The sequence below is a fragment of the Mauremys reevesii genome, linkage group 12 (genome assembly GCF_016161935.1).
Source record: "Mauremys reevesii isolate NIE-2019 linkage group 12, ASM1616193v1, whole genome shotgun sequence".
Classification (NCBI taxonomy): domain Eukaryota; kingdom Metazoa; phylum Chordata; order Testudines; family Geoemydidae; genus Mauremys; species Mauremys reevesii.
Genome location: NC_052634.1, coordinates 36,201,815 through 36,215,889, shown reverse-complemented (window position 1 = coordinate 36,215,889; position 14,075 = coordinate 36,201,815). Strand labels below are relative to the sequence as shown.

General features: G+C 59.7%; 1 pseudogene; it reads right to left on the bottom strand.

Annotated features, from left to right (window-relative positions):
* Positions 1-2,258: 2,258 nt before the first annotated feature.
* LOC120376482 lies at positions 2,259-2,511 on the bottom strand (annotated as a pseudogene).
* Between the last annotated feature and the right edge of the window lie 11,564 nt (positions 2,512-14,075).

Here is a 14,075-nt window from a genome sequence, read left to right as displayed (position 1 = left end):
TCAGAGGCCAGGGACATGCTTCCATGCTGATGACAGGTACTGCTCGATAACGATCCAAAGTACCTTCATATTCCTCATCTGAGTCAGATGCCACCAACTGAAGATTGATTTTCCTGTCTAGTGGTTCAGGTTCTGTAGTGTCTGCATCAGAGTGTTGCTCTTTGAGGACTTCTGACAACATGTTTCACACCTCGTCCCTCTTGGATTTTGGAAGGCTCTTCAGATTCTTAAACCTTGGCTCGAGCGCTGTAGCTATCTCTAGAAATCTCCCGTTGTACCTTCTTTGTGTTTTGTCAAGTTTGCATTGAAAGTGTTCTTAAAGTGAACAACATGTGCTGGGGCATCACCCAAGACTGCCATAAAACGAAATATACGGCAGAATGCGGATAGAACCATGGAGCAGGAGACATACAGTTCTTCATCAAGGTCTTCAGTCACAAATTAACGCATTATTTTTTTAACGAGCGTTATCAGCATGGAAGCATGTCCTCTGGAATGGTGGTTGAAGTATGAAGGCATATGGATGTTAGCATATCTGGCACGTTAATACCTTGCAACGCTGGCTACAAAAGTGCCATGAGAGAGCCTGTTCTCACTTTTAGGTGACGTATATAAGACACGGGCAGCATTATTCTAGTAAATGTAAACAAACTTGTTTGTCTTAGCGATTGGCTGAACAAGAAGTAGGACTGACTGGACTCTAAAGTTTTACATTGTTTTCTTTTTGAGTCCACTTATGCAACAAAAAAAATCTACATATGCAAGTTGCACTTTAATGATAAAGAGATTGCACTGCAGTACTTTATATTTTACAGTGTAAATATTTGTAATAAAACTATATATAGTGAGCACTGTACACTTCGGATTCTGTGTTGTAATTGAAATCAATATATTGAAAATGTAGAAAAACAAAAATAAATTTAAATTGGTATTCTATTGTTTAACAATGTGATTAAAAGAGATTAATCGTGATTTTTTTAAAGTTGATTGTGTAAGTTAACTGCGATTAATTGACAGCCCTAGATTTGAATTTTTCTGTCACATGCAGGACAAGCTGGAATAGCTGTGTCTATTGGGTTTCCGGAAAACCCAAAGCCCGCCCCATGCTAACGCATCCCCCCCCCCAGCGTAAGGGGAGGTTCCACAGGGCCTCAGAAACCCACTAATTGCGGGGGACAACTAATAAAAGAACAGGGACAGGAGTGCGGTCAAAGGGTCATAAGAAGGGAGCCTGACGGGGACACTGAGCAGAGAAGCAGAGAAGCAGCCTCCACTGCTCCTCGAAGGCGTCAAGGGAGCCAGCGGATGCCGCCCAGAGGAACTCTGCCCGGATACGTGAACGGACTAAGGATCGGAAACAAGCCCCACAGTCGCAGGAGCCTGGGGGGAATTGTGCTGTGAAATGGTTTCCTGTTCTGACATGTCCCCAATTGCCCTTTTTGCCCTAACAGGCTGCAGCGCAACATCCATGTTTTGCTCCAGCTCATTCCGTCCTCCCAGGGGCCGGGGAAGGGAAATGGCTGCGGTGGAGCCAGTTGAGGGAGGGATTAGCAGGGAGTTGCTGGCGGGTTCCCTTTGCGGGGAGAAAGGGCCGTAAATACATAGGGGGTGGGAACTTCCAGGAAGGTTGGTCTGGGTGGGAGAGGGCAGGAAATCCCCAGGGTGGGGGACAGGGTGTGACAAACCTGCTGGGATTTGTTTACTGTGAGGCTCCAGCATTTCTCATGTGGCCACCAGGGGCTTTTATTGTGGCCACAGCCTCCCGGGCTGTAACTGAGGGAGTGCGGTGGGGCTCAGGCTTCAGGCTTCTGCTCTGGGATGGTGGGCGGCAGGCTCAGTCAAGATACATGGAACGTAGGCTGGGTGGGGAGAAGTCTGTGTAACTCATCCAGTTATTGATATACATGTGACCTCAAATATTACCAATCTGTGTGTCCCCCCACACACAACCCCCCCCCCCCCAACCAACCATCTCCCAAACAGACCCTCAGTCCGGAAAGCATTCATCCCTCATATTGTTAAAAAGATTCAAAGGAAACAGAAGAATCCCAGCTTTTAAAACAATCCTCTAGCAAGACAAAGAAACTCACATCTGTAGACTCAGAAAACACTCCCAAGAAATTTTAACAATATGTTGTTATGAAGAAACCAAAGTGATAAAGAAACCTGATTTTTCAACTACTTTAAAAAAATCTTCTCAAATCAGCATCTTTAAACTGAAACTTTTTCTGCTTTTTAACCAGACAATTCTCCGCAGAAGGAGAGGCACTGGTCCTGGAGACACTGCAATACCAGGTCAATGCATGGGGTGGACAGAGCAAGCCCCTATTCCATCCCCTTGTTTCAAAAATCAATTTAATATACAGTCCTCAAATAAAGGACCTATCAGATACAACTTTAGATAATGTTTCTTCAAGGTTCCCAAGACACAGACCAGGTTTTCATCTCGAGGCCAAAAGACCAATAACATCAAGACAATTGATCACGGCCTTGGATAGGCCAAGAGACTACTCACCCCATCTGAGCTCAACGAGCCAACTGATAAGAACAGATTTAAATTTTATTAGAGAATATTTAAAATAAACGATACAAAGTGTTTGAAGCGTTAGTTATTGTGTCATTGGGGGTAACATACAGGTTGTGGGGGGATGTTAGCATTTTGGTGTTAGGCAGCATATACAGATACACAGTCTGTCATGTCCCCAATGCGGGGTATACGGTGAGAGAGTTCAAGGTACAGCCAGCAAGCAGTGAGGGCACATCACTCATACAAACAGGTTATGGATAGTCGTGGGCGTGAGTAAATGAGCGGACTGGGTAATGATGATAGGGTGCCCCTCACAGGGCAGAGTTCAGTGTGGTTGGTTCAGGGCTCAGGGGATAAAGTCCAACAGGGGAAGTTTACAGGTCTCTTCCCCCTTGCGGGTGCGTGGAGTCACGCCGGCTCACTCTTGGTATTGACGGTGGCCGGTGACGTGCTCTGTGTAAATGTCTCTGGACCACCGAATAGCGTCCGAGACCATTAGGCATCTCATGAGCCGCGCGTAGCGACGGCCCACCCCACAGGTCCGCAGCACGCGCTCATTAAGGGGGTCCCAGGCACCCAAGGCCCCAACGATCAGAGCGTCGGTGTAGACCTCGTAGCCCTTTGCTCGCAGGGTGTCAGCCAGGGGAGCGTACTTTTCGAGTTTGCAGGCTCGGGCTTGGCGGAAGGCCGTGGTCCTATTCTCGAACGGGACCGTCACGTCGACGAGGATGATCTTTTTCCGGTCCTCATCCGTGATGACGATGTCCGGGCGCAGCGGGCTGTCGGTGCCGGGGATGGCGCGATTGACAGCGATCTCTCCCAGGTGCGGGGCGATGGCCTTCACCAGGCGGTCCTGGACGGCATTGTGGCGCAGCTGCCAGGCTCTGCCGTGGGGTCTGCAGCTGCACAGGACGTGGGGCAAGGTCTCCATGGCGTACCCACACCTCCGGCAGCGTTTGTCCGGGTTCCCATGGCGGATGGCTCCGTTGAGGGGGACGCAGTTCAGCCGGGCGCGGTGTATGAACCGCCAGTCGGCGAAACGGATGAAGCTGCCTGAGGGGAGGAAGTGGTTGCTGGAGTCCCACTTGCTGGTGACCTCAAAAGCCTTGCCCTGGTCCGGCTTTTTCTTCAGGGTGTCCACGTAGAGCGCGCGGGTGGCGGCCTTCAGCGACCTCTCCAGCATGCCTCTGGCTCCAGGGCTGACGATGGTGTTGTCCTCCGTCCCGATCTGCGGTATCAGGACTCCTGGCTCCCGCCGATCTTCGCTCCATACCCAGCGGCAGCCCAGTCGCTTTCCCAGTCGGCGGGTGGCGTTGCGGGCGCGGGACCACAGCGAGGCGATGTCGCCCCCGTCCTGGGCGAATTCTCCATCCATGGAGCCGCTCAGGAAGGCGGCCACGTCTTGGTCGGAGGGGGGGTCTGCCGATTCGCCTCGCGGTGGCGGCGCGCAGGGCGGTCGTCGCGATGTTCTTAACTGTGGCGTCCGGGCACGTCAGGAGGCGGAAGGCATGCGTGATTACCGCGATGTCGCAGAGGTCTCCCATGCGGGGGACGTTGGCACCCCCGTGTCGGTGAGCGATGTATACGAGCTCGTTGCTGGCGTTCCGGGGTAGGGACAGCCACTTCTTCACCAGCTGCCGGATGGTGTTGTCCGCTTTGTTGAGGGGCACCTTCGCCATGGTGGATCCTCTCAGGACGAAGGCGATGCCGGGGATCAGGAAGGTGTTGAGGGCGTTGATTTTCTGCCACGGCGCCAGCAGGGATGCGTCGATCTTGGCGGCGTCCTGCAGGATCTCCCGGATGGTGTCCTCGGGGGTCTGCCGGACGCGGAAGCCCGTCGGCGTGCCGAGGTGCTGGTACGCCTGCCCCTCCGCCATGGGGACAACGGACTCGCCCTGGATAAGGAACTCCGTCGTCAGCACTGAGTCCCTCTTGTTCCCGTCAACGTGGAGGGACGCGCACTTCTTGGCGTTGAAGCGGAGTCCCGTCCAGTCTGCGGCTCTCCCAATGGTGTCGAGCATGCCCTGGAGTCTCTCGGGGTCGTCCGCGATCAGGACCAGGTCGTCCGCGTAGGCCAAGACGCTCACTCTCTCGCCATGTAGGTCGAAGCCGTCAGTGCCGTCGGAGATCGCCCACAGGAGTGGCTCCATGGCGAGGTTGAAGACGATGGGGCTGAGGGGGCAGCCCTGCTTCACGCCGCTGTGGATAGGAATCTCGGCGGTCTTTCCTTCCACCGAGCGGATGGTGGTGCTGCAGCCCTCGTAGAGTTCCCGGATCAGGCGAAGGAAGGTCTCCGGCATCCCGAACTCCCGTAGCGTGCTGAAGATGTGGTGGTGGGGGATGGACCCGAAGGCGTTGGCCAGGTCGAGCCACGCTACCGTGCACTGCTTCCGCTCCCTCCTGGTCGACTGGAGGACGGTCTGGAGCAGGAAGTTGTGTTCGTAGCACCCCTCTGACGGTATGAAGCCCTTCTGGGCCGGGCTGATGGCTCCCCCGGTCGTCGCCCACTCCGTGATCCTGGCTGCCAGGCAGCTGGCGTACAGCTTGTACATCGTGGAGCAGAGGGAGATGGGTCTCCAGTTGCTGGGGTCGTCTCGCTCGCCCTTCTTGTGGATCAGGACGGTCATGGCCTTCTTCCAGGAGGTGGGCGACCGGCCGAAGCGCTGACACAGGTTAAAGATGCCGGAGAGCACGAGGCAGCCGGGGTCTCGCTTCTTGAGGAGGCCATAAGGGATGCCATCTTTTCCGGGCGCGGTGTTTTTGGTTCTGGAGAGCCGCGCCGACACCTCTTTGGGCGTGAAGTCGGCCTCTAGACCGTCTGCGTTGGCGACGCGGGGCAGCGGACGGAGGCACTCCGGGCGCTGCGCGTCGTTCCTGGGCGGAAGCAGAGGCTGAATGAGCTCCCCCTTCACATCTAGTGAGGAGCTGTGTGAAAGACTTCAGGAACAGACCGCGTTTGCATAGACACACCTACTCTGCCTAGCTATGCAGCATGATGGGGACACTTTCCCAAAATGACCAGTTTTGGCTGGTGGCAGGTTACAAATCACTTTAGGATTGAGTGGAATGAAATGTTGTTATCCTTCCTGCATGAGTGAAGGGCAGCAGAACATACCTAGTCGGTCCTGATAGAGGGGTAGGTGGGTGAGGAATAGCTTTCATTGGACTTCATAGAAGTGATTGAGAACGTCACCCTAAAACAGTGGTCCCCAAACATTTCACACTGTGCCCTCTTATCCAGTTGGGGGAGGGCAAAACCAGAGCTTGAGGGATTCAGCCCTGGGTGGTGGAGCTCAGACTTTTGGCTTCAGCCCCAGGCACAAACAAGTCTAATGCCAGCCTTGGTGACCCCATTAAAACAGGGTTATGACCCACTTTGGGGTCCTGACTCTCAGTTTGAGAACCACTGCTCTATGCTGAGGGGAGAGAGTTTTCATGTGGGTGCAGTTAATCCACTTCCCCAAGAGGTGGCAGCTATGTCAGTGGGAGAAGCTATATCGGTGGGTGTGCAAGCTGTGGTGTTCACCACATTTAAGAAGTTTAATCAAACCCCATTTTTAAAACCACTTCTGGTCTGGGAATGGCAAAGGATCTCGAGGAAGCAGGGTCTGTCCTTCAAAGTCTTGGAGATCATGAGTCCATGGTCATGGGGGTATAGCTTAGTGGTACAGTGCTTGATGGTAGATCAAGTGATCCTTGATTCAAGCCCCAGTGTTCTCTCATAACCTTCTTTCTTTTTTTAAAAAAAAGGAAAACATTTTCATTTCCATTCTTCATTATGTTCAGGAGCTCCACTATACGGGGGTGCTTGATATGAATGTAAACACTCAACATTTCACTGTCCAAATGCACAAAAACCTAGCGAAGCTGTCCATCAGCTGAAATCAGTTCCAATCCTCTAAGTGTCTAGTTTATGTTTTCATCAATTAAACAAAGGTATCATAGGAATGTACATTTGAAGATCCCTCTTCTCCAGGAGCTGTGTTGTGCAGAAGAACAAGAGCCACATCCAGCTACAGTTCAGGAGTCTGATGACCAAAGAGCCAATAAATGTTCTGAGGGATGGAGAAAAATGCCTTCTAGTGAGCTCAACCTGTTTCGCTTATCAAAAGAAGATTGAAAGGTGACTTCATTGAAGTGTTGAAGGGCCTTCATGGAGAGAATAGATTGGGTATTAAAGGGCTCTTGAATCTCGCAGAGAAAGGCATAACAAGACCCAGTGGCTGGAAGGTGAAAAGAGACAAATTCATATTAGAAATAAGGCACAAATATTCAACAGCGAGGATGATTCACCACAGGAACAATCTACCAAGGAAAGTGGTGGATTCACCATCTCCTGATGTCATTTCATGAAGACTAGATGCCTTTCTGGAATGTGTTTGCTCCAAAAGTAGCTCTTGTGTCCTACAGGAGGCCTGTGATATGCAGGGGGGGTCAGATTAGATGCTCTAATGGTCTCTTCTGGTCATAAAGTCGACTAATTTCTGAAAAACTGAGTGTAGCATTGGGAGCAGCGTCTGATGTTTTCCTGTCTAGCCGGCTTGCTGCCTAGAACGAACGCTCCTTGAGTGGGGTGATCCCCAGGGAGTAGCTCAAATCTCCAAAGTGCCTGGCCAGGGACAGGACATTAGCACAGCAAGGGAGGGGTGTGGCAGTGACATCACAAAGGCCTTTTGCAGGACCTCAGACTATTGGTCAAAGGTGGTGGGGAGGTGGTGACCTCACAGAGAGATGCTGACATCAGCCAGGCAGGACAGGGGCGAGGGGCCAGGGAAACCTCAGAGACCCCTGTGGCTTTGCTTCAGCAAGTCTCCTTCTCCAGGCCTCTCTTTGAGGACTGAGAGAGTATTCGGGTTCACGGACGTGAGCGCCAGGAGGAACCTCTTTCGAGTTTTCTCCTTCCCTTTTCCTGATTTTACTAGAAAACAGCCGTCCCTGTTTAGAAGGTAAGAGCCTCCTCGAGGTTTGAATCCTGTTCAGTCTGATCCATCAGGTGACCATTGAATTCTAGGCATGGAAAACACGAGCTTAAGGAGGCAGAATTTTATTCCGTACCTGGGATTTTGTCCCTTAAAATCACTGGGGACATTAGGGTTTGTTCTTTTTGTTTCACCTTTTCCTCCATCCATCCCTCCCTCCTTTCTCTTCGTCTCTTGCTTCTTTTGTCCTTTCTCCTCTTCCCCTCCCAAAACCAGGAGCAGTGTCAGGGTGTGTTTGGGGCGGGGGCAGAGGGGGGATGGGCGGCACTGGGGAGGAAGATCGGGTGTTGGGGATGGGGGCAGAAGAGGGGATGGGCGGCACTGGGGAGGGGAGCTCGGGGGTGTTTGGGGACGGGGCAGAGAGGGGAAAGGGAGGTCAGGGGTTGGGGGTGGGGGCAGAGAGGGGATGGGCGGCACTGGGGAGGGGAAGATCGGGGGTGTTGGGGATGGGGGCAGAAGAGGGGATGGGCGGCACTGGGGAGGGAGCTCGGGGTGTTTGGGGACGGGGCAGAGAGGGGAAAGGGAGGTCGGGGGTTTGGGGGTGGGGCAGAGAGGGGATGGGCGGCACTGGGGAGGGGGAGCTCGGGGGTGTTTGGGGGAAGAAGAGGGGATGGGCGGCACTGGGGAGGGGAGCTCAGGGGGTGTTTGAGTGCGGGAGCAGAAGAGGGGATGGGTGGCATCGGGAGCTCGGGGGTGTTGGGGCGGGAGCAGAGAGGGGATGGGCGGCACTGGGGAGGGGAGATCGGGGTGTTGGGGACGGGGGCAGAAGAGGAGGGGCGGTACTGGGGAGGGGAGCCTGGGGGTGTTTGGGGCGGGGGCAGAGGGGCCGCACTGGGGAGGGGAGCTTGGGGATGTTGGAGGCGGGGTCAGAGAGGGGAGGCGGCACTGGGGAGGGGAGCTCAGGGGATGGGCGGCACTGGGGAGGGGAAGCTCGGGGGTGTTTGGGGCAGGGGCAGAGGAGGATGGGCGGCGCTGCGGGAGGGGACCATGGGGTGGGGTTGGGGCGGGGACAGAGAGGGGATGGGTGGCACTGGGGAGGAGCTCAGGGGTGTTTGGGGGCGGGGCAGAGAGGGGATGGGCGGCACCGGGGAGGGGGCGCTCAGGGGGTGTTGGGGCGGAGCAGAGAGGGGAGGGCGGCACTGGGGTGGGGAGCTCCCGGGGTTGGGGTGGGCAGAGAGGGGATGGGCGGCACTGGGGAGGAGCTCAGGGGTTGGGGCGGGGCAGAGAGGAGAGGCGGCACTGGGGAGGGTGAGATCGGGGTGTTTGGGGTGGGGCAGAAGAGGGGATGGGCGGCATCGAGGAGCTCGGGGGTGTTGGGGGCAGGGCAGAGAGGGGAGGGCGGCACTGGGAAGGGTGAGATCGGGGTGTTGGGGACGGGGGCAGAAGAGGGGAGGGGCGGCACTGGGGAGGGAGCTCGGGGGTGTTTGAGTGCGGGAGCAGAAGAGGGGATGGGCGGCATCGAGGAGCTCAGGGGTGTTGGGGCGGGGCAGAGAGGGGAGGGCGGCACTGGGGAGGTGAGATCGGGGGTGTTGGGGACGGGGGCAGAAGAGGGGAGGCGGCACTGGGGAGGGAGCTCGGGGGTGTTTCAGGGCGGGGGCAGAGGGGCCGCACTGGGGAGGGGAGCTCAGGGGTGTTGGGGTGGGGTCAGAGAGGGGAGGGCGGCACTGGGGAGGAGCTCAGGGGTTGGGGGCGGGGCAGAGAGGGGATGGGCGGCAGTGGGGAGGGGAGCTCGGGGGTGTTTGGGGGTGGGGCAGAGAGGGGATGGGCGGCACTGGGGAGGGAGCTCAGGGGTGTTTGGGGGCAGGGGCAGAGAGGGGATGGGCGGCACTGGGGAGGGGAGCTCAGGGGTTGGGGGCGGGGCAGAGAGGGGATGGGTGGCACTTGGGAGGGGAGCTCAGGGGTTGGGGGCGGGGCAGAGAGGGGATGGGCGGCACTGGGGAGGGGAGCTCAGGGGTTGGGGCGGGGCAGAGAGGGGATGGGCGGCATTGGGGAGGAGCTCGGGGGTGTTGGGGCGGCGGAGGAGGGGATGGGCGGCAGTGGGGAGGGGAGCTCAGGGGTTGGGGGCGGGGCAGAGAGGGGATGGGCGGCAGTGGGGAGGGGAGCTCAGGGGTTGGGGGCGGGGCAGGGAGGGGAGGCGGCAGTGGGGAGGGGAGCTCAGGGGGTTGGGGCGGGGCAGAGAGGGGATGGGCGGCAGTGGGGAGGAGCTCGGGGTTGGGGGCAGGGCAGGAGGGGAGGGGCGGCACTGGGGAGGGGAGCTCCGGGGTTGGGGCAGGGCAGGAGGAGGAGGGGCGGCACTGGGGAGGGGAGCTCAGGGGGTTGGGGCGGGGCAGAGAGGGGAGGGGTGGCAGTGGGGAGGAGCTCGGTGGGGTTGGGGGCGGGGCAGAGAGGGGATAGGCGGCAGTGGGGAGGAGCTCGGGGTTGGGGCTGGGCAGAGAGGGGATGGGCGGCACCAGGGGAGGGGAGCTCAGGGAGGTTGGGGCGGGGCAGAGGGGAGGGGCGGCACTGGGGAGGGGAGCCGGGGTTGGGGCAGGGCAGGGAGGGGAGGGGCGGCAGTGGGGAGGGGAGCTCAGGGGTTGGGGGCGGGGCAGAGAGGGGAGGGGCGGCAGTGGGGAGGGGAGCTCAGGGGTTGGGGGCGGGGCAGAGAGGGGATGGGCGGCAGTGGGGAGGGAGCTCGGGGTTGGGGGCGGGGCAGAGAGGGGAGGGCGGCAGTGGGGGAGGGGGAGCTCGGGGGGGGGGTTGGGCTGCTCAGGAGCCGCCTCGCGAACGCTTCAAGGCCACGTGACGCCCTCTCGGAAACTCCGCCTCTCCCGAGACAGCCAATAGGAAGAGGAGGCAGAGCCCTGACCAATGGGAGCGCGAGAAGAAACCTTCCCCCCCCCGCCCAGTTCCAGTGTGAGGTTGGGGGCTGCAGTGACCAGAACCCCAGCAGGGTGCATCGGGGCTGCAGTGACCAGAGCCCCAGCAGGGTGCATCGGGGGGGTCTGTAGTGACCAGAGCCCCCAGCAGGGTGCATCGGGGGGGGCTGCAGTGACCAGAGCCCCCAGCAGGGTGCAGCGGGGGGGGGGCTGCAGTGACCAGAGCCCCCAGCAGGGTGCATCGGGGGGGGGCTGCAGTGACCAGAGCCCCCAGCAGGGTGCATCGGGGGGGGGGCTGCAGTGACCAGAGCCCCCAGCAGGGTGCATCGGGGGGGGCTGCAGTGACCAGAGCCCCAGCAGGGTGCATCGGGGGCTGCAGTGACCAGAGCCCCAGCAGGGTGCATCGGGGCTGCACTGACCAGACCCCAGCAGGGTGCATCGGGGGCTGCAGTGACCAGAGCCCCAGCTGTGTGCATCGGGGCTGCAGTGACCAGAGCCCCCAGCAGGGTGCATCGGGGGGGGGCTGCACTGACCAGAGCCCCCAGCAGGGTGCAGCGGGGGGGGCTGCAGTGACCAGAGCCCCCAGCAGGGTGCATCGGGGGGGGCTGCAGTGACCAGAGCCCCCAGCAGGGGGCGCTGCCGGCCATGGGGGTCCCTGCAGTCTGGTGCCCGGCACAGGGAGACCCGCAAGAGCCTGACCCCCCCACCCCGGTCCGCGCTCCCGCCCTGCCCCCCAGCCCACTGCCTCCTGAGCAGCCCCCCCTGCGGTGTCACCACTATCCCCCGGCTGTGTCCCCGCAGCTTCCCAGCCCCCCAGCTCCCCTCCGGTGGCCCCCCCCACTTCCTCCCTGCAGCCTGCCCCATTCCCCCCCTGAGTCCCAGCTTCACCCCCGACATCTCTCCAACCCACCTCCCCCCATTGCAGCCCCTGCCCCCCAGTGCCCGGCCCTGCTCCCCGGGGGGGGCTTGAGAGGCCCCCACCCCCGGGCCGCTCCACTCCCCACAATGGGCAGCTGCTGGCGCTGAGGAAGGGGGGTCTGGGCCAGGCCAGGTGCTGGGCCGATCCTGGTGAAAGAGAGACGAGCTGGCAAGGCTGAGAGGCCCCTCCCTTGTCTGGGGGGGGGACAGGGGCTCCCACAATTTGGCCAGTGTCACCCTCCCCCATCCAGAGGAGACGTCCGCTCCCAGCAGGCCGTGCTCCATCTCCACCCCGCAGGGGGGAGCCCCAAGTCCAGCACTGCCTCCCACCCCGCCCCCATCAGCAGCCAAGCCGGGACCCTGCCCTTCTCCCTGCGAGGGCTGCAGGACTCCCTGCCCCCGCAGCACCAGCCTCCCCCCATGTCCCCGGGGTGGGGTGGGGGAAGGGGGGATTCCTTCTTCCCATTGCCCAGATCCCACCCCCACCCCGGGCTGCCCAGACGGGAGCCAGGGGCTGCAGCAGTTGGCTGCTTCCCCAGGGCTACCAAGGAGCCGCCAGGAGAAGGGACGAGATTCTCCACGGCGCTGCAGCCGTTCACACTGGGACCCGTCTCACACGGGGGAAACTGAGGCACCAGGGAGGGCGCGATGGGCTGCACCAGCTCAGATTGGGAGTCTGGGGAAGAGCCAGGAATAGAACCCAGGAGTCCTGGCTCCATGGGCAGCTTGGGACTCCTCCACTTGGGCAGGCTGGGCGGGCCCGGACTGTGGCCCTGCCCCAAGGCCTGGTGCCACTCAGCCTCCTCCTGCCAAAGCCCCGCCCACATGCCCCCTCCACCCCGCCCACACTCCCCCTTCAGCCCCGCCCACACGCCCCTTCAGCCCCGCCCACACGCCCCCTTCAGGACCCCTTTGTTCCACTCCCCTGACCCCCCCCGCCGACCTCTCACGTCTCTTCCCCTGAGGCCCTGCCACTTGTGCCTCTTCGCCCCCACCCCAAGGCCCCCCCCACCTGCCTCTCTGCCGTTTGCACCCCCGGCCTCTCCCCCCACGGCCCCATGTGGCCGGATGGAGCTTGGGAAAGGGCGAAGTGAGGATGGGGCCTTGCGGGGGAGAGGACGAGTGGGAGCAGGGCCTCTGGGTGGAGCACGGGCCAGGTGCCTCCCCGGGCCCCTTATACCCACCGCCCCTGCCTGGCTCCCGGCCTCCCCGGCTCTAACCACTAGACCCAGCGGCACTGGGACAATTTGTATAGTGGGAGGTGCTGAGAGCCAGTGAACAAACCTGTAAACCCTGCACAGGATGGAAACAACTTCAAGCCGGGGGGGAGGGCACCACAACTCGCCCCCACTCCCTTCCCAGAGCCAGCGGTGGGACGCGGATACCCTGGCTCCCAACCCCCACTCTAACCACTAGTCAGCACTGCCCTGCCAGAGCTGGGGAGAAGAACCAGGAGTCCTGGCTCCCAGCCCGGTCGTGGGTGGAGCAGGACGTACTGGCCATGGGCTCAGCTGGGCATCGCTTACCATTAGGCTGGATAGTATCCCAGTGCTGACCTCCAGCCCCACAGCTCTGCTGGTGCCCCTCACTCCCGACCCGCAGCCCCTTGGTTCCCCCCAGCACTGACGGTGCCCCTCACTCCCGACCTGCAGCCCCTGCTATCCCAATCCTGATCTCCAGACCAGGGGCGGCTCTACGTTTTTGGCCGCCCCAAGCAGTCATGCGCGGGAGGCGCCCGGAGCCGCGGGAGCAGTGGACCTCCCGCGGGCATGACTGCGGAGGGACCGCTGGTCCCACGTGGCTCGGCTGGACCCCCCGCGGCTGCGGACGGCTCGCGGGTCCGGCGGCTCCGCTTGAGCTGCCGCAGTCATGCCTGCGGCAGGTCCTGTCCTCCCGGGGCTCTGGGGACCTCCCGCAGGCATGACTGCGGCAGGTCCGCCGGACCAGCCTTCCGCCCCCCACGGCCGCAGGGGACGCCCCCTAGATTTTGCCGCCCTAGGCACCAGCTTGTTTTGCTGGTGCCTAGAGCCGCCCCTGCTCCAGACCCACAGTTCTGCCGGTGCCCCTCACTCCCGACCCGCAGCCCCTCCTATCCCAGTCCTGATCTCCACACCCACAGCTCTGCTGGTGCCTGTCAAAGTTAGACTCAGGACTCACAGTTTGTCAGACCACTCTGTTTTATTAGCACAGCGCTTCTGCTAATAATACCCAGATAATGTGAGCACCATGCAAGACAGATACAAGGATGAGGACTTAACAAGATAACAAAGGGAGCAGAATCAGATAAGTTTACCTGGGCTAGGCATGCATATCTTATTTCCTTACTAATTACTACCCATCTTCTGTTAATGTTTTGCCATTAGCACCATTGTTTATGCCTAATGTTTCTTTTCTTGGCACCTGTATTTCAACATTTCTTATTTCTGCTTAAAGGTACATACAACATTTCTTTAATCCATTCTTATTTTTACAATATAATTCATTCTACTTTCACATGCCCCTCACTCCCGACCCGCAGCCCCTCCTATCCCAATCCTGATCTCCACACCCACAGCTCTGCCGGTGCCCCTCACTCCCGACCCGCAGCCCCTGCTATCCCAGTCCTGACCTCCACACCCACAGCTCTGCTGGTGCCCCTCACTCTCGACCCGCAGGCCCTTAGGCGTCCACCAGTTCTGCCGGTGCCCCTCACTCCCGACACGCAGCCCCTGCTATCCCAGTCCTGACCTCCAGACTCTCAGCTCTGCTGGTGCCCCTCACTCCCGACCCGCAGCCCCCTGCGCTCCCTCCATCTCT